Source organism: Phalacrocorax aristotelis, chromosome Z (genome assembly GCF_949628215.1).
Source record: "Phalacrocorax aristotelis chromosome Z, bGulAri2.1, whole genome shotgun sequence".
Taxonomy (NCBI): Eukaryota; Metazoa; Chordata; class Aves; order Suliformes; family Phalacrocoracidae; genus Phalacrocorax; species Phalacrocorax aristotelis.
Window position 1 is genome coordinate 15376678 of NC_134311.1, and position 19363 is coordinate 15396040.

Sequence of the window (19363 nt, forward strand, 5' to 3'; positions counted from 1 at the left end):
CTCTAAGTCCACGTGCAGAAGATGAGAAAAGATGAGGAACTTTTACGCAACACAGAGGGAACATAACTGGTCCAGGGGAGGATGGGGTATGTACCATAGACCCACCTGCCAAATAAAATGTCAATACTGAACTAGGGGGTATCTCTGTTCTGCCCAGATCTGCCAAGCCCTGTCAAGTGTAGCCTTCATGGGGAAGAACAAGAAGCTAAAAGGAGAAATCCGTGATGATCAGTAGCAGTGCATCAGAGATTTTACCAACATGACATACTAAAACTGGTCATTAAATAACACAGGTCAAATATAGGTTTGTGTCTTAATTTGATTAATACCATGACATCAGCTACTACATTAGCCAAAGTAGCTTGATCATGGGTGATATCTATCATCTTGCTTTAGTTAGAATGAAGTGAGCCCCTCTAGATGACCTATGCATTACAGCACAGGAGCTGCAGCCTTTGGCATTCTGCGTCTTGTTCAAAAACGGGCCTAACATCCTGAAGTAGATATAAGAGGATTTAGGGCCTCTCTGAACAGGAATTTTTAGGGTTGATGCATCTACCTGTCTATCTGCTGCAATGCCCAAATGGAACTACAGAGAAAATGCTTATGACAAAGACAGGTATTTCACACTGGTGACTCAAGCTAAAACTAATTGTAGGATTCTACTTGGAAAACTGAACATCATGGACCTCTTAGACATTATGTTTCTGTCTCAGGGCACCCTTGTACTACAAGTCAACAGAAACTGTGAGAACATGACAACACATCTCCATATGCATCACCCCCATTCGACTTTGTCAGACAAGATACAGGGTCATAGTTGAACACTTGACCTAAACAAAACATCACACTTTTAGTTAAAAACAGACCCATAGAGAGTGGAAAGTCACAGGTAACACCATCCCTTGTAACCATAGCCACCACTAGCATCCAGTTTCTCTCATCAGAGACTAACATGCTTCCAGTGGTGTTCCACAGTCCCTGTTGGCTTTATCTCTTTAGTACAAGTCTTCAGCAGCTTTGAGTATTTTGACACTGTGAAACAAGTATCACACTCTCAGGAAATGTGACTTCTCCAGGCAAGACCATGGCTGGATGCTCTATTCAAAACCTCTGTTCATGGATGAGAAGGCCAGAGAAGCAAAGCAGTACACTTAATCCCCAGTTTTATAAAGAAGCAGCACTATTCCATTGTACCATAACATATCACATTTCCTTCCAGCCAAGCAAGACAACACTTTTACATAAAAATGCAAACTACAACAAAAATTGCTTGTACGTTTGAAGTTTGCCTTTTACTCTCATAGTTTCCCTGCACATTTTCAGTTGCTGGGTTGTTTTCTTTTCTGAAGTGTGGCATTGACTGATCCAGTCAGCTCTGAATTGGTGACTGTCTCCATGTAGAAGAGGATGGGGATCTCTGGCCTAGAAGCATAAAGATTATGAAAATACTAACATTGCCACTAGAAATTCTTAAATAACAGACAATGAGAAAAGATGGCGAAATGAGCATACTCAACAAATCAACATAATGACAATCAGAAAAGCAGACTTAGGACATTTACGTTTTGTGATTCCTTTCTAATGGGATCGAGCTGCCTAATTATCAGGTTCTTCAAATAAGCCAGTTTTTGCCCTTTTACCTGTAAATGTCAGAGTTGTTCTCCATGAACCTGCTAACACAATTTTCCACTCCTTTTTGTGCCGTAATCAGGCGAACAAATTCTCTCCTAGTATTAGACCCCTTCACAGAAGAGCGCAGTCACACACACTAACACCACATCCTCTGATGTTTCTAACACCACGTATCAGTGATTCATTCCTGTTCAGTATTTCTTCCCCATTAGTCCACATTCAGAGACTCCTTCCCCCCAGTCTTGATGCCAGTCTCACAAGAACCTCCTGACTCCCCATTTCCAGCTGAGCTCTTCACTCAGCCACTGCCATATTTGCCCCATGATCTAGTAAAAGCAAATTTGCTTATCGGTAATTACAAAGTAATTTCCTAAGATGGGCATTACACTCTTTTGGCCTCTGCCATCCACTGCCTGTGTTTGTATATAAGCCACAGTCATTTGCAAAGCACTTTGAAATGATTCTTGATGAAATGCACTGCCTAAATAATGTATTATTTATTTTTAATATGTATCAATGTTGCACCAAGATCTCACACAATATTTCATAAGTTTCTGGGGTTGTGACGATTTCCTTACAAGATGTGATTAATCTTTTTTAAAAATGGAACATAATAAAACAAAAAAACAAACAAATTCCCCTCAAATTATTTAGTCAGTCTTCAATCAAATCTTGGAAACATAGGCCAAATTGAATTAACCCAGTTACTCCTCTCTCTGCTTCACTCTGTGTTTCAGTCACATGTCACTAAGATGAAGCATGGTTTAAAGGAAAAAAGCTTTCCCTTCTGTCTGGGAATAAAGGGCTTGTTGAAACAGAATGCTTTTATATTTTGGGGCTGACATTGCCTTGATTTCCATTCACTCTTCACCTGCACATCCCTACAGCAATGTTACAAAGGCAGACAGATGTCATCTGGCTGTTTTAGGAAAACAACATCTAAGAATGTGCATGCAATGTATATACAACTGTTAGGACACAAAGTTTTTGATGATTTTCCTTCTTCCCACTAGCTGCATGAGCAATTTACACCATCCTTCCTGGCTGATCTTACCCCCAGCTCCTCAGCTCGCAGAGAACTGTGGGACATGTTTTCTTTTAGAACTCTTATAAAGTGCAAATTCAACACAGGCAGACAGTATTTTACTTCAATTTCCCAAGGGCATCAATTAGTTCCCTTTCCTTCATCTACACTTTCCTGGTAGGCAGGAGTGACAGTTGGTCACACTGAAGAAGAGATATCACTATTAGAGCTCTCAAATACACAAACAGCACTGTATTCAAGAAAGCAATGCGAGGAATAAACATGAACTTGATTTCAAGTAAATGCAATGTAGCACAGCTGCAGGGTTAAATATGTACACAGGTTATTTTTCTGCTTCATCATCCAGATCTGCAAATAATACAGCTCAGAACTGATGTTGCGTCAACTTGAAGAACTTAAAGCTATGCAACATCAGTCAGAGCCAGATCAAAGATCCACTGCTAGAGGCAATAACTTTTTGGTCTCAGCTTGCTGTGTTCCAGCATTTCAAAATGCAGTTACTCTGCAAAAGCCAGACTACTGTTGTTTACCTTGACTTCAGCAAGGCTTTTGAGACTGTATTCCATAACCTCCTCATAGGTAAGCTTAGGAAGTGTGAGTTCAATGAGTGGACAGTGAGGTGGACAGAGAACTGGTTGGACGGTAGAGCTCAGAGAGTTGTGATCAACGGGGCAGAGACTGGATGGAGGCCCGTAACTAGGGGTGTTCCCCAGGGGTCTGTGCTGGGTCCAGTCCTGTTCAACATATTCATCAGTGACCTGGATGATGGGTTAGAGTGTGACCTCAGCAAGTTCGCTGATGATACCAAGCTGGGAGGAGTGGCTGATGCACCAGCAGGCTGTGCTGCCATCCAACGAGACCTGGACAGGCTGGAGAGCTGGGCCCAGGGGAACCTCATGAAATACAACAACAGCAAGTGCAAGGTCCTGCACCTGGGGAGGAACAACCCAATGTACCAGTACAGGCTGGGGGCTGAACTACTGGAAGGAGCCTCTGCTGAGAAGGACCTGGGAGTGCTGGTGGACAGCAAGGTGACCCTGAGCCAGCGATGTGCCCTTGTGGCCAAGAAGGCCAACGGTATCCTGGGCTGCATTAAAAGGAGTGTGTCCAGCAGGTCGAGGGAGGTTATCCTCCCCCTCTGCTCTGCCCTAGTGAGGCCACATTTGGAGTGCTGTGTCCAGTTCTGGGTTCCCCAGTTCAAGACAGACAGGGAACTACTGGAGACAGTCCACTGGAGAGTTACCAGATGATGAGGGGACTGGAGCACCTCCCTTATGAAGAAAGGCTGAGAGACCAGGGTTTGTTCAGCCTGGAGAAGAGACGACTGAGGGGGATTTTCATCAATGCTTATAAATATCTAACGGGTGGGTGGCAGGACGATGGGACTAGGCTCTTTTCAGTAGTGCCCAACAACAGGACAAGGGGCAATGGGCACAAGTTGGAACACCGGAAGTTCCACCTCAATATGAAAAAATACTGCTTTCCTGTGAGGGTGCCAGATCAGGTAGGTCACTGCCTTTAAAAACACTTTCATCAACTTTCGCCAACGTGAAACTGCTGTTTGTCCATTAATGCACTCACCGTCTTTCTATAGGTTCAAGACTGCTTCAAAACCAGACCTTGAAGTATCTATTCTATTTGGTTTTGTACTTCATGGTCAGAATAGAGTATGAGAAAACACACTTATTTAGTATTCTAATTCACAGTCTTTAGTAGAAAGAAAATGTGTTAATTTTATACCTGATCGATACCTTGTCAATAGACATTATCAATGCATAAACGTATTGTTTCAAAAACAAGAAGCTTTGGAATACAAACAAAATACATTGCAAATAAACATGAAAAAAATCAAACTAGAACCTCTGTATGCAAAATAATTCAGAATACTGATACTTAAATGAAGCTGATTATTAACTGGGACAGCTCCCTAGGATATAAAGCAGGAAAGTAAAAAGTCATGTTCAGGTCCCCTATCTCATTACGGGATGGTGTGCTGGTTTTGGCTGAGAAGGGGTTAATTCTCCTCACTGTGGGGGTCGGCTACCTTTCCAGCTTCCCACGCTCTGCCGCGTGGCGGGGTGGGCTGGGAGGGGCGGGGCCATGGTGGGGGCGGCTGACCCCGACTGGCCAATGGCAGGTTCATTCCATACCACGTGACACCATGACCAGTATATGGAGGGGGGGCAGTTGGGGCTCGGCGGAGACGTGGGGTTGGGTCGGCGGGCGGCGAGTGGCTGCGGCGTGTGCGGTTTGTTTCGGCGGTTCGTTCCCCTTCCCCCTCCCTCCCCCCCCCCGCCCCCGGGCTTTGCACCTCTCGTTGTTCTCCTTTACGTTGCGTTTCTGCTGTTGTTTCTTTTAATTTTAATTATTAAACTGTTCTTATCCCAACCCACGAGCGTTACCCTTCTGATTCTCTCCCCCATCTACCGGTGGGGAGTGAGCGAGCGGCTGTGTGGGGCTGAGCTGCCGCTAAACCACGACAAATGGAGAAGGAGCAGACACTTTCTAGCAAAGTGATGGCACCAAGAGTTCTGGGTATTTATCTAGACAACTTACTGAAAGCTTCAGACTAAGCAATATCAACTTACAAGGCTAGAAGAAGAATTTTGGAAAAACTCTTGAAAAACTATCATGCACGTCAGCTTTGCCAAGGTGGCAAAATAAGTGGATGCAAATATCTGATGGGAAGAAACATCAAAGGAAGAAGAATAATTTGCTGAAATAACAAGCTTGCTATGTTGAACACAGAGATGAAATTAAAATAAGGACATTTAATATGGTTATTACCAAAAACAGTTGATGCTAAAATACACCGGACTATGGGAAATATCACAAACAGAACTGAAACTTCATATGTATTTAGAGGAAATAAAAAGGCAATATTTTTACATACAATCATTCTGCAGCAGAAGTGAGATGAGACAGAAACTACCAAACAACAGTGATCGTACAGCGCTTTTGTCACAATGTTTCTAACTAACACAACTGCCAATGTGTTAAAAGACTGCAAACGTTCAAATGTTGCATTGGTAATAATGCTAAATAATAATTTTCCTGAAAAGTTGGAATCTTGACAGGCCCTTGTAAACACTGACACATTTTTCCACTTCATGCAGACATATCCAAAACATTGAGAAATACAGCTCGAGGGTATTTATGCAACCTTTCCAAGTAGAAGTTTTGGGCGGTTTTCTCTCAGTTTCAGCCTCCCCACCGATGCACCAAGGGGACAGAGTCCCATGGCAGCTAGAACAAAAGGATATACCCTTTGTGATACACCACCACACTACACAGGCTAACGAGCGTACCCTATACATCAAAACAGAGCCATTTCCCAGGTGATGCCACCCCCTGCAGCACTGTGGCAGTGCACGGACCACACCAGAAGTAACTCTTGAGGTTTTAAAATGATCCATAGCTGTTTTCACTATTCATTTAATTATTATTAAAATAGTGACAGCGTAACAAAGACTGCAGATTTTCCGATAGATCTGCAGAATGAAATGGCAGATAAGCCTGCAGCCTGACTCTATACACTATTAAAATGAACAGGTTACAGAGACAGATGCAGTCCCCCCCTGACCTTAATGATGTTGATGTTTACATATGAACCTCCCCGCTCAGCTTCAGATAAGGAATGACAGACAATACTACAAATTAGTGAAGGTCAATAGAGCAGGAGGCAGCAGTTAGTCAATTACAAAAGTAAGCCCTCTGCTAAAGCACCAAGTCCTGTGTTTTCTCAGTATAATCAACTGCCTGAGTCACAGAGTCTAACTAAATTGACCTGTTTTTCCTTTGTCTAATTGACTGATGCCTGGAACTGCATGAACTTTAGGTGTGCTAGAATTTAAGTCTTAATATCATGGTGCAAAAGGCAGACATCTAATTAGTCCGTCTTCAGGTCTAATGGCTGCTTCTGCATTGTGCAGTTCCATCCAACCATGAAAAAATCTTTGCTTTGAAGGTGTTTACAAAGACAAAAAAATTGTTTACAAGCTATGTATGAACTCTACTGGGTGCTAGTAAAGTTGCTATAGCAAAATGGTTCTTGTGTGAAGTACAAGAATTGAATTATAAACAAAAGCAAAAAAAGCCCCACTTTCCTCAAATGAGATGTGTTCTTTCTGGCAGCAAAATGAAGAAAATTATTAAGTTAGTTTTCTTGAAACAGCATGGCATAATAATCTTCCAGATTAATTCCCCAGGATATATCATTCAAATTCATAAATAGCCTTACAGATCTCTTTTTTCCCCTTAGCTCTATGGGTCAGCTATGTAACTATTCAAGACCTTTAAAAAGCTGTATACAGCTTCATGATTTTCAAGGGTTTTTTTTCCCCACACATTTCCTATATATTTTGAGCTTAACTTAAAATGGCCTTCAGATTAAATGCTTCAAAACTTGCTCCCGAGAAGTAGCTGCAACTGCTGTTGTGTTTTAAAGGAGCTGTTGCTTCATGGCTCCTCCCTTTAGCCAAGGTATTGGTGTGTGTACTTAAGCTTAGAGACCATTGCTGAACTTTAAATGAAGTGGGACACTGGTCTCAGGTACTGTTTGACGTTTGCATTTTCAGAGGAATCCAAGGACACACAAATCTCGTTGCAAGACCTGGTGCCTCACAAAATCCCAACCCAAACCAGGAGATACCTTACTGTTTCTTGGCCCTGTCTCAGTAAAAAAGTAGTTGGACTTGGAAGACCCTCTAAGTTTACTTTTACTCAAAGCTCTACAACCCTCTTCCTCTCAAACTATACTCACTGATGTCAGAAATTGGGAAGTAGCTGTAAAACTCGACTACTGTATCATTTGCAGTATGAGAAGACAGAGATCATTAAAAATAATAACTCAGAGAATAAAAATTGAGACAAACTCCAAAAATTACTTTCTGTATACAGTTCCCTATGCATTCATAACAATATAATGTAGTTTCTGCTTTGGACAAATCAATTGCCTAGGGTTACCACTAATTAATTCTGCTTGAAAATACATTATAAATAACGTTCTTCTAACAGTGCACCACAGAGCACGGCCCCTGCAAAGGGATTTTTCTAACACCAGAAACTATAGACCAAGAGGTTGAAGAGCACATTCTCAAAAAATCAAAGCAAAATTACACATTTACACACAGTTTGGTGACAAAGTATACATTCTCTCTAATCATACACAATATTTTATATATATGTTTACACATTTATGCATATATAAATAAATATAAAACTTGGAAATTCACCTTCCAAATTCATCCAGTGTCCTATTGTTATATTAGTAGTTTCTCTGCTCCACTAAACCTCTAACCAGGTTTTCCAACAGTCCCTCTCTTTACGCTAGGAAATTTCCTTGTTCTTTTCCTTCTCTCCCAGCTGCACAGTTACCAATGCCTCACTAACATGTTTCCCTTGAATGGATATTGCTTCTCAACCACATCTATGTTCCCCCATGTTGTACTGCTTTCTTCTGGACTAAACAATGCATTCTATCACCACATAAAGGTCATCCCCTAAGAAACAAATCAATTTATTTACTATTACCCACTTCTTTTACCAAGGGGCTACTTAGTTGAAAAAGCAAAATCTGTTTTCAACATCCTTAAAAACAGCACGCTTATAATGCATACCATGAAACTCAAAGTTTTTAAACAATAGTTTCAGTGCTTACATATGTTCAGAAGTGAGCATCCAATGCTTCCAGAAAGTATTAAAACAATACTTCATGTTGCCACATAAGGCTTTGTCAATCTATAACAGGCCAGGGAAAATGGAATCCTGTTAGTCACTGCCGTGATTCTGTTACATTCATGAAATGTCAGAGATAGATAGAAACATTTTAGCAGCAGATACAGAAAAATGGACAGTAAGTAGACTTTACATCTCCTATTGATCATTGTACAGGCCCAGCCAGTTCCAGCCTGTTCCACTGACACATCTTAGTCACGTTTAACAAACTTTAAAGCTTCCTTTGAACTAACTCTTATGTAGTTTAAGGGAGTTCGCAACAGGCACTGGTCTGACAACATTAGCATTGTCATGCCCAGTCAACTTTCACATAAATATTTCCATTCCACTGAAAAATTGCTTACGCAATAACATCAACAAAAACTGAGTAAACATCAGAAGCCTATGCACCTATTACCCACATCCACAAATTAAAAAATATGGCTAGTATAAATGACTTCTAGCAGGATTAGTGTTCAAAAGTATGGGATTTCCTTGGGTCTCTTAGAAATCAGAGCCCAAAGTTTTATATTAATGAAAGATGATACCTTTGTATTAGGCAGAAAGGTAACAAAAACTAAAGCAAAATTCAGAAAGTTTAAAAAAACCACAGCTTCATTCAATTCATTCATTACTGAACATTAAGTGTGCTCAAGCTCCTTCCCAAGGAAGGAATACCACTGGTTTTGTGATACTACACTCCCAATGCAGTAAAATTTTGTGTCAAATAAGATTACACTGAAAAGAATGTCTGAACATATCTTTCTTTTTGCCATCTCAGTCACAGAATCACAGAGTGGTAGGGGTTGGAAGGGACCTCTGGAGATCATCTTGTCCAACCCCCCTGCTTGAGCAGGCACACCTAGAGCAGGGGGCACAGGAATGCCAATAAATAGTCCTTGTCTTATGGTCCAAAGATGCATGACAAAGATACTGGGGTAAAGTTAGGGGAGGAGGAGAGACAGATGTTCTCATACATCATCTGTGCCTTCAGATACTGGATCCTGTTGTGCACATCAGCAGGATTGGGTATTTCCTACTGTACTGGATACACACTGCAGGTGGAGCTGGCCAAGCCCAGAGAGGACCAGCAGCGGCACCAGGAGGGCTGAGGCTTTCACTGAACTCTCTGCACAGACAGAAGAACTACCTTTCAAAGACTTTAGTAAATATCTACACCTCTATGCCTAAATTCACTGAGCACTGTTCATGCCACTGCATCTCCACCACAGTAGACTTGGGCCACTTTAGAAGGTACCAGTTGTGTCCGTACTGGAAAAGGGAAAGGTTTTGTCCAGTTTGTCTAGAGATTGTGTCCAGTGCTAAAGCTTCCTCACAAAGGGAAGCAGACACACACCAAAGGCCTGGCCTGATGTGCACCAATATACAGATGACTGAGGGAAAGGGTTTAAGAGAGAAGACAGTGGAGCACCACATGACCTTACAAACTCACCCACACACATCTCCTATAATACAGTTAACAAATCTTGCACTGGCTCTTGTATTTTATGGCACAGTAAGTGCTCTCTAGAAAGTAATAATCTGATAAAATGTCAGTTAACATGCATGAAGGCCAGAGGTCCCAAATGGGAAAATTGGTGAGATCTTCCTGAAAAGCAAATTTAAAACAGAACAGCCTACAGAAAACAGATGCTATGGCAGCACACAATTGTATGTTGCAGCTTTAGTTTAAGATACAGCCTCATGAACCATAAAATGTTGTAATCTCATATTGAGATATGAGGTCTTTGGAGCGAAGAAAATGGATCTTTGAAAGCAATTTTAATAGAAAGTGGTTATCACAATAAGGCAAATGAAAGAACTGATTTATAAGCAATTAAAGTCCAGACACTCAGAGAAGTAATTCTCAAGCCTATCCAATCAAAAATGAGGCATACAAAAATAAGAGAAAAGATCTGATAATTTATTAGTTGGGAAAACTGGTACTCTGTTTTTAGCAACTTGTCAGACAAAAGCCAAAGGGAAGATATTTAAACACAGCCTTTCAGAGAGGTGGGTCAACATATGCCCTAATTTGGCAGGAGGTCTCAAGAGAGACACCAAGGAGGTTAGAATGTCATTCTAAGTATAAAGGAGATGTTGAAAATCAAAGAAAAGACAACAGATGAATTTGAAAGGTTCAGGAAACCCAAGCAGTCCCGAAGGGGTATCTGCAGTATCTCATGCTTTTGTAAAGCATAAACTATGTTTGCAATTTATCAGAATTAAAATTTTGCTATGCATAAACTGTGGCTTGAGTGAGAAACATACAGCAAGACTACCGACCTGATTTCTGTTTCACAGAGAGACAAAAGTCTATTAAAAGAACAGAAAAAGGCACCAGTAAAAGTTACATTTTTTTAATGCTGATATTAGTTTGTTGGTTTTTTTTTTTCTTTCCTGAGTACTTTTGCAGCAACAAGCTTAAAGAGGAGTATGACCTACACTGCTCCACTGAGCATTTGCAGCTAACTGGATAGCTCACCAACTTGAAAAACATGATCACAAGATTCTAACATCGTAATGATGTTTTAAGTTAATGACTCTACATTGCAGCTTGTCTGCAGGACACACATGACCGATTACCACATCTCACCCATCAGGAAATACATTAGTTTACAACATTACCTGAAATGTTTTTGCTCCTATCATTAACTGAAAATCATGCTCAACCGTGTATGGTATGAGATTTAAGGACTAAACCATACTGACATATTTTGCTTTAGCCAATATTTCCTAGGTTTTATTTGCTGAAGTTGGATCTGACCTGCTATCTGGAAATAATATTTTTAAAGTTAATTTCCTTAAAGGAAATCAAAAGCTATAGGGAGCTTGAATTACTGATACTCTTGCTAAAACTGTCATTAAATTTCTGTGAGATCACAATTACTTTCCTGAAATCATGCCATACCATTCCCTGCAGCCTTAAGAACCAATGACCTCTGTATCACAGCATCACAAATACTGTACCATTTTTTATTAAAACAGACTTTTGATCCAAGGAACAGAAATATAAACATGTCACAACATTTCCATGTGTTAATGTGCTCTAAGTGCCATTAAATGTAAAACCTCTGGCATTACAGAGCATCATTAAAATATTTTTTGTCAAATTGAGTAGGTTTAATTAAAACCTATTATATCCAGAAAGGCATACTGCAAAAGACAAGGATAGTATGCAAGGCCTATACACAATTATTTCTATTTCTAACAAAATTTTCCAAGCAGAGATTATCAGCTTGTTTAAAAATAGCAAGTTGTTAAGACTCCAAGTAATGGGGAAACAGTGCGCAGTGGTATTTCAACCAGTCGCCTTAGATGCGTAGTAGAATCATAGAATCACAGAATACCTCAAGTCGGAAGGGACCCATAAGGATCATTGAGTCCAACTCCTTGCTCCTCACAGGACTGCCTAAAACTAAACCATATGACTAAGAGCATCATCCAGACACTCCTTGAACTCTGTCAGGCTTGGTACCATGGCCACTTGCCAGGGCAGCCTGTTCTGGTGACCGACCACCCTCTCAGTGAGGAACCTTTTCCTAATGTCCAGTCTGAACTTCCCCTGACACAGCTTCATTCCATTTCCTTGTGTCCTGTCGCTGGTCCCCAGAAAGAGGACATCAGTGCCTCCCCAGCTGCTTCCCACCTTGAGGAAGCTGTAGACTGTGACGAGGGCACCTCTCAGCCTCCTCTTCTCCAGGCTGAACAAACCAAGTGACCTCAGCCACTTCTAAAAGTCTTGGTCACCTTCCTCTGGTCACACTCAGTTTGATGTCCTCCTCATACTGAGGCTTGCAAAACCGCACACAATACTCGAGGTAAGGCTGCACCACTGCAGTGTAGAGTGGGAGAATCACCTCCCTCTCTAGGTGAAACAGTCCCAGCTCTCTCTGCCTTTCCTCACAGGAGAGGTGCTCCGGTCCCATTCAGACTTCTCCAAAGGACATCCCAGAGATGGAGAACACCTGTGAACTCAAAAAGCTTACAGAAAACTACTGCAGCTAGGAACAAGTTTTTCTAACTTCAGTGGATGCCAAGTTCTAATCCCAGAAGGAACACTTTGGCCTATCACACCATCTTTGAAGTTCAGTGCAAGGCAGAAGTCAGCAAAGGGGCTGGCCTTCCTTCTCAGGCTGGCTTTTCCAAGTTATTGCCTGCTGCTCTTGCGGCAGCAAGATGCCACTTGTGCCCTGGGTCTGGGGTCAGGGATGCACTAAGAGCTGCCTCCAGCATCTGGTGCTGGAGAAACGCCCACATTTCTTGCCATCCAGGTCAGCTTAGGCACTTGCATGGTGCACCAGGGGGATGGGCAAAGCACTGCTGCACATCACATACTTGCCCCGTTCTCCTTCATGCTCCCAGCTCTGCCCTGAGGCACTGCCCTCCTGTGCCACTCACAGCTTGTGGGGGAGTAGAGAGGGAAACAAGAAGGAGGCATCCTCATAACTCTCCATCTTGGAGAACTCAAGATAGTGTTTGTGCAATGAGGACAAGAGGCAACCTTCCTGAACATGAGCCTGAAGCCATCTTTACAGCTTGATGCAAAGTGGCAGCTGGCAAAGGGGCTGGCCTGCCTTCTCAGGCTGCTTTTTCTTCTCAAGGACCAAGTCTCAGCTGGGTCCACAGCACGAATCTTCAACGCAGTGACACAAACTGTGCTGTGTTGCTTAAGCATTGCCCTGAAGCGTAGCAGCCCTCCACATGCCAGAGGCGCTGGCTGCCCTCTCCTGCAGAAGCCCTGCCCATGGCCATTTTTTGGGAAGGTAACTCTGCAGAGGTGCGAGGCTGGACAGGGTGTTTCCCACGCTCCCTAGTGCAGCTGCATTATGAACAGGACAAGCAGAGCAGGAGAAAACTCAGGGACTTCATGTCACAGCAAGACTCTGGATGACATCCTCTGCTCACCCGACCCCTGGAGAAGAAGCGTGGCTTGCAGAAGGAGTGCCCAAGTCCTGTGCTGAAGGGGGTCTCCCCAGGTCCTAGTGGGGAAGGGCTCTGCTAGACTCCTCCAGGCTGAGGGCACAGGCAACGCTGCCCTCAGCTAAGTAGCTACCTGGCTGCTTCTGGTGCAGCAGGAGAAGCCCTTGGCCAGGGCCAGGCTGTGACCTTCTCTCGGCCCTGCCATGGTGACACCGGGAGCCTGCGGCACAGGGTCACAGGGAGGGAGCCCAGCAGGATGCCCCAGCTGTGCCCAGTGCATGGCCACCAAGGGCAGGGACAGTCCCCAGCCCCTGGGCACAGGGACCACCTTGGGGCTAACACCCCAAATGCCTTCCTCCTGTGTAGCCCTCTGGTGTGATATGGGGGGCTGCCACCCCAATGACACAGTGCCACCATGCGGCAACGCAGCCATCACCATGGACAGGCAGGATAAAAGGGCATCCTCCCGCGCCCCACCGCCAGCCTGACAGGCTGTGCCATCGGGACAGAGCTGGCCAGGGGCCACCCCACGGAATGGGAGAGGACCTTTTGGGTGGCGGGGGGTCAGTGGGATTAACTGGAGAGGCTGAGGGGGAAAGGTTCAAGGCTGCTCGAGGCTGCCGGAGGTTCTCTGCCACAATCCCAGCTCCTGGCAGGGCCGTGTTCAAATCTGCATCTGCCGGATGGAAATCCTGCTTCATCCCTCCTCTGGGGAATGGAGACAAGCTCCTGGGGAGACGAGAAGCGCCACAAACACCTGGAGGTGCCTATAGCTGTCAGGCCTTTTCAGCTGGATAGCAGTGGCACAGGTTGGCTTGGTGGCCTGCCAAGACCATGGGAATGTGTTCTCGGTGCTTGAGGAGCACTGCAGAGCTCACCGTCCTCATCCCCTGCGGAGCCAGTGGCAGCGGCACTAAGGAATGGGCTGCAGAGATGTTGCAAGGGCTATCAGAGCCAGCACCTTCCCCAGTGCTTCCCCACTGGTGTCCTGCTGGGCACAGGAGAGATTTTCCTCCACAAGGTTGATCTGTCTGGGGGTTTTTGCCACTCTCAGAAGCCCCTGAGATGGCTCTGGGTTGCAGGAGGGAAGGAGTCAGGCAGCGGTGGCGTCCCTGCTAGGTGTGACCAACCACGGGGCTGGGATGCAGGTCTTGCTCACATGCTCAGGGAACAAACGATCGCCAGCTCTGGGGTCAGGAAGGAATTTTTCCCCCAGGACAGACTGGCACTGGTCCCCAGGGTTTTTTGTTTCCTTCATCTGCAGCATTGAATACAGCCCTCTGCCAGGGCTCCTCTGGGCCATTTTGGGTAAGTTCCTGCCTGCTGTTCTTGCAGTGATGAGATGCTTCTTTTTCAACATGACAATGCCACGGGTGTCCTGGGTCTGGGGTCAGGAAGAAATTTTTTCCCGCAGGGCAGATTGGCACTGGTCCTGGAGAGATTTGGCCTTACTCGACCACTTTAGCACAGCCCCTTGCCAGGGCTTCTCTGGGCCATTTTGGGTAAGTGCCTGCCCGCTGCTCTTGCAGCCCAAAGATACTGCCAGTGCCCTGGGTCTCTCAGGAGCCGTCTCTTTTCAGCCACCCCTGCATTCAATAAAAGTCCATTTTTCTCCTTGATCTGCATTCATGTCATGTGTGTGCTGGTTGCGGGCCAGGAGCCTTCTCCTGCAGCCGTGCATGTACACTATATTGGGTTTACATGGCAATTCTGGGGTGGTGGGTGGGCTGCAGGGATGGCTTCTCTGAGAAGATGCCAAAAGATATTGGACACAGCCAGTTCCAGCACCTCCAAGATGGACCTGCTGCTGGCCAAAGCTGAGCCCATCAAGGACGGTGGTAGCACCTCTGATAACATACTGAAGGGGTAAAAACTGCTATAGTAACTATCAAGGTATTGCATTGATGTTTTGAATGCCACTGCACATTAGAACACGTTTTCACCTCTGGGATGTTGAAAGAAATTTTATATGCTGCAGTGAAGTCCTTATGCCACTGTACAAAGCCACGATGGTGGTAGGGCAGAAGCAAAAGGAACAATCTCTGGCTGTACCTTAGAGAGGCCTTCAATAGCCACAGTTGCTGCACAGGATGAATTCTAGCCATACCAAACAGCACTAATGAAACAGATAAATAAGAATGGCACAATTGACCCACTAACTTTCCAAAAATTCCTTTCAAGCATGAAGGAAGCATGTTAGCAGGTTTTGGCACCACACTGGAAATGCAGAAATTAAGCAACCTTTTTAAATTCCTCAAAGATAACAGCCATTATCCTCTGTATAACTCACGCATCTACAGGCTGCATTCAAAACTGGGGCATATTTGCACAACAAATATATTTGTGTAATAAATATGGAAATTAAAACACAACAGTTGGTATTTACTATGCATTTCTTACAGGAGCTAGCATAGTTCATTTTTAAAAGATATTGGATTTCTATTAAAGCTTGCTTCTGTTCCTGCTTAGGTTATTTACACAAAGAAGCTTAACTCTTCAGGAAGCAGAGCAACATAGAGTGGAGTACCTGCTTTTTCCCTGTAGTTTTTCCACACCCACTGGTAAAATTTTGTCACCATGCTCTCTTTAAAGAGCTGGTTCAGCTACCCTGAGAACTGGAGTGTGGCGCTACTTTAGGCAGCAGTGACTGTCCATGGGGTTCCATTTTAAAACAGAGCATTTGTGACAGCTTCAGAAGCGATATACACAAATGCTGTTTGGGGTACAACCCTACTGCACCTCTGGCTATCCTACAGGACAAAACTTCTTAATACTTAAACATCAGCATTAAGACTATCATGCATTTTACATAGGATGCTTTGGCTCCAACATGATTTCTTCACTGAGTCATTGGCCAGCAAGGCACTTGCTTCCATCTTATCTGAATTATTCATGAGACATTCCCCTGTAGAAATCATCAACTTAACTGGAAGAACCATTCAACAGAACACTCTTGTCATATTTTATTTTTTCCCCTTTATTCAGTTCCAATGTTAATCAAAAGCACTGCTTTTTTTTTTTTTTTCCTCAAGAGAGAAATTGTGTATGAAGCATTTATTCATGAATGCCTATTATTTGCCACACACCAGAAACAGCACCTTGGACTAAAAGGTGGGAAATCTGTTGTGCAGATGATGAAGTCACTAAAAATTAGTGAATCGATACAAATAGGTAGCTATAAATAATATTTTTATATAAATACAATCCTATATAAATAACTACCTGCCAAATATCTACTTCTAGGAACTAGTCATGCTCTCAAAATAAAGGAAGGAGTATGATTGTAACTTCAGACGAACTTATAAAGAGGATGAAAATCAGCTGTTGCCATCAAGTAGACACAATTTGTACAATTACTTCAGGAGGCTGATGTTTCACTATGAAAGCTGAAGACATATGCAGTGCTATAATACTACAACTAGATTTCCATCTTCTACAGGTGCTTCAGCAATTTTGGAAGCAGAACATACTCAGTACTTTACAGGCAAAACACCAAAGCTAACTGTAAAACTTGCAGAGAATTCAATCGAAATCACCAAAATTTCATCCAAAGCTTTGCATAGGCAAAGTTCATACCTCTGCAAAGGGCAGAACAGGACCTTTCTTTAGAATTTCAACAGAATAGAAAGATGAAGACTTGAGTTAGTTCTGTGAAAGGTTATAGCATTCACATTACAATTTTTCTGACTTGAAAGTGATATGAAGTCAGAGCAGATACAAATTACAGGGTCTAAACTCTCCAATTCTGTAACCCATACCTCTCTCCACATGCAATCCAATTCCTCCAATTTCTCCCCTGCTCCTGAATTTTAGAGCTACCTCAAAATAAAAAAAAAACAACCAACCAAAACAACAAATCAAAAACAAACACACAAAAACCAACCAGAAACACCCAATTTCCTGTCCCCAAACTTTGATATCACTTTGAATTAAGTATCATTTTCTCATATACCTTCTGTGAAATCAACAAAAGTAATTCAGATCAGTTTATGTCTGAGGTAAACGATGCTGCCAGGTAACAGAATGCTTCTCTTGTTTGATTTTTAAACATGCTTAACTTTCTCTTGCTGTAAAGACCTTAAAAAACTGAAAGAGGACATATCCTAAAGAAAAGGCTGCATCCATCCACAGATTCACTTTTATAGTAGCAATATATGATTTTACAACAACTTTGAGTTGTACAACAGCCACGCTCTTTCCCTCTGACTTTGAAGTGATACATGCCTCTAGAGACAGAAACAAGGAACTGTTCTTCTATTCCCCTGAAAAGAAGGGCTGTGATTTCCCTTGCATCTTGTGAAGGGCACATAAGCAAGGACCTCCCGTTACCTGCTTCTAGGCAAGATGTAAAATATGGTCCTTAAAGGTTCGCTTTCAGCTTTCATATTTGGTCCTTTATCATTGGACAAATAATGACTTTTTTTTTTCTATTTCAAATAAACCCCTAGTGAACAGTAACTGCAACAGAAATTTACGTTCACACTGTGTTCTCCTTCCTCGTATCAAAAGCACATAATGCCCCAACAGTGCCAGAACAGCTCTGCAAAATATCATCTGAGACTCCACAGTGACAACAGGGTCAAAAAGGAAACATGACTGCTGTCTGAACAGAGGCAGGGATGATTTAGTTTTGCAGGCAGAGGTGTAAGTTCAGCCTGCATGGCTAAAGAATGTGAAACTCTCGCAGATCACAGGATGACCAGTGGCACAAAACCCAGAGGGGAGAACTGCTGTCTGTCGGGGGGTAGACAGGTTGAACAAAGCCAAGCAGAACAAGAATCTCACAAATGTTTCAAGATCAACTGAAGTACATATTTAGTTGACTATAAATGTCTGCTAAAAGAAAAAGAAAGAAAATGTCTTTGAATAAGGCAAGGGTCAGAAACTGTAAGTGTTTAGGTTTTTTTGGCTAATACCTGACTACCAGCACTTTTCTTTAACAAATCCATTATCGATACGGGTCAGGATGAAACAGAATCACCAGTAAGATTCCAGTTCTGATAACCTTATTACATGCAAATGGAAAAAAAAAACATAGACACTACTCCATATACACTCTCAGCGAAAAAGAAAATCCACATAAACTTTCCAGGGAAAATTACATAAATGATCTTTTCATCTAAACCTAGTATTCCTCATAATACCAGTTCCACATTTGGCGCACACCAGCACATCTAGCACTGTCTCAAGACACCCTATCTAATCCCTGAGAAGAATAGGGAACTTGATTTTTTGTAAAGTTAAAATTCCTTAGAGGACTACTTCAAGTATAATAAAGTACCATAAATTGATAAATTAATATACTACAGTATCACTTTTTCCTCATTACCTTCTGCTAGTAATTACAGAAAAGATTCAAATGTAATGTAAATGACCTCAAATCTGCAAATGCTTAATCACAACCAGTACATGACCCATTTCTCAACACACCCATTTAAAAATGTATAAAAACAGCACTTTTAAAAAACCCACTAGAAATTTACTATTACTTTTATCTACACATCTGTTATATATATATAGCACACATATATATACCTTATATGACCCTTTTGGCAACAAAAGGAAAACAAGGAAGTAAAACCACTGACTTTTTTTTCACAGAAATTTAACCTTATTTTTAAAACCTATTAAAAAGATGGTGATAGCTTATAATAATTACATCTGTATTTTGTAAACACGTGATTTATAATTACATGCATGTATATATGCACATGGTTTATATATTATTAATTTGTCAAATATTCTAAGTTTACCTGTTCCACTAACACATAAAGGAGTAGGTATGTCTTAATGTGCTCTAAATCTTTTATATATACTCTATGATACACCTCTTAATAAAGAGTAAATCCTAGTATTCAAGCCCAAAAGAGTCGTTCATATGCCAGATAAAGTCCCAGTTTCAGTTCAGCTGTAAAAGCTAAAATATGTTACCTGTCCTTACAGACACAGTAGGCCACAGGATAGCATATGGTCTGTTACAGCTACTGAGGTTTTTAATTATTACTTACATGGGCAGAGAGAACAGTCCAAAGCTACTTCCTGCTG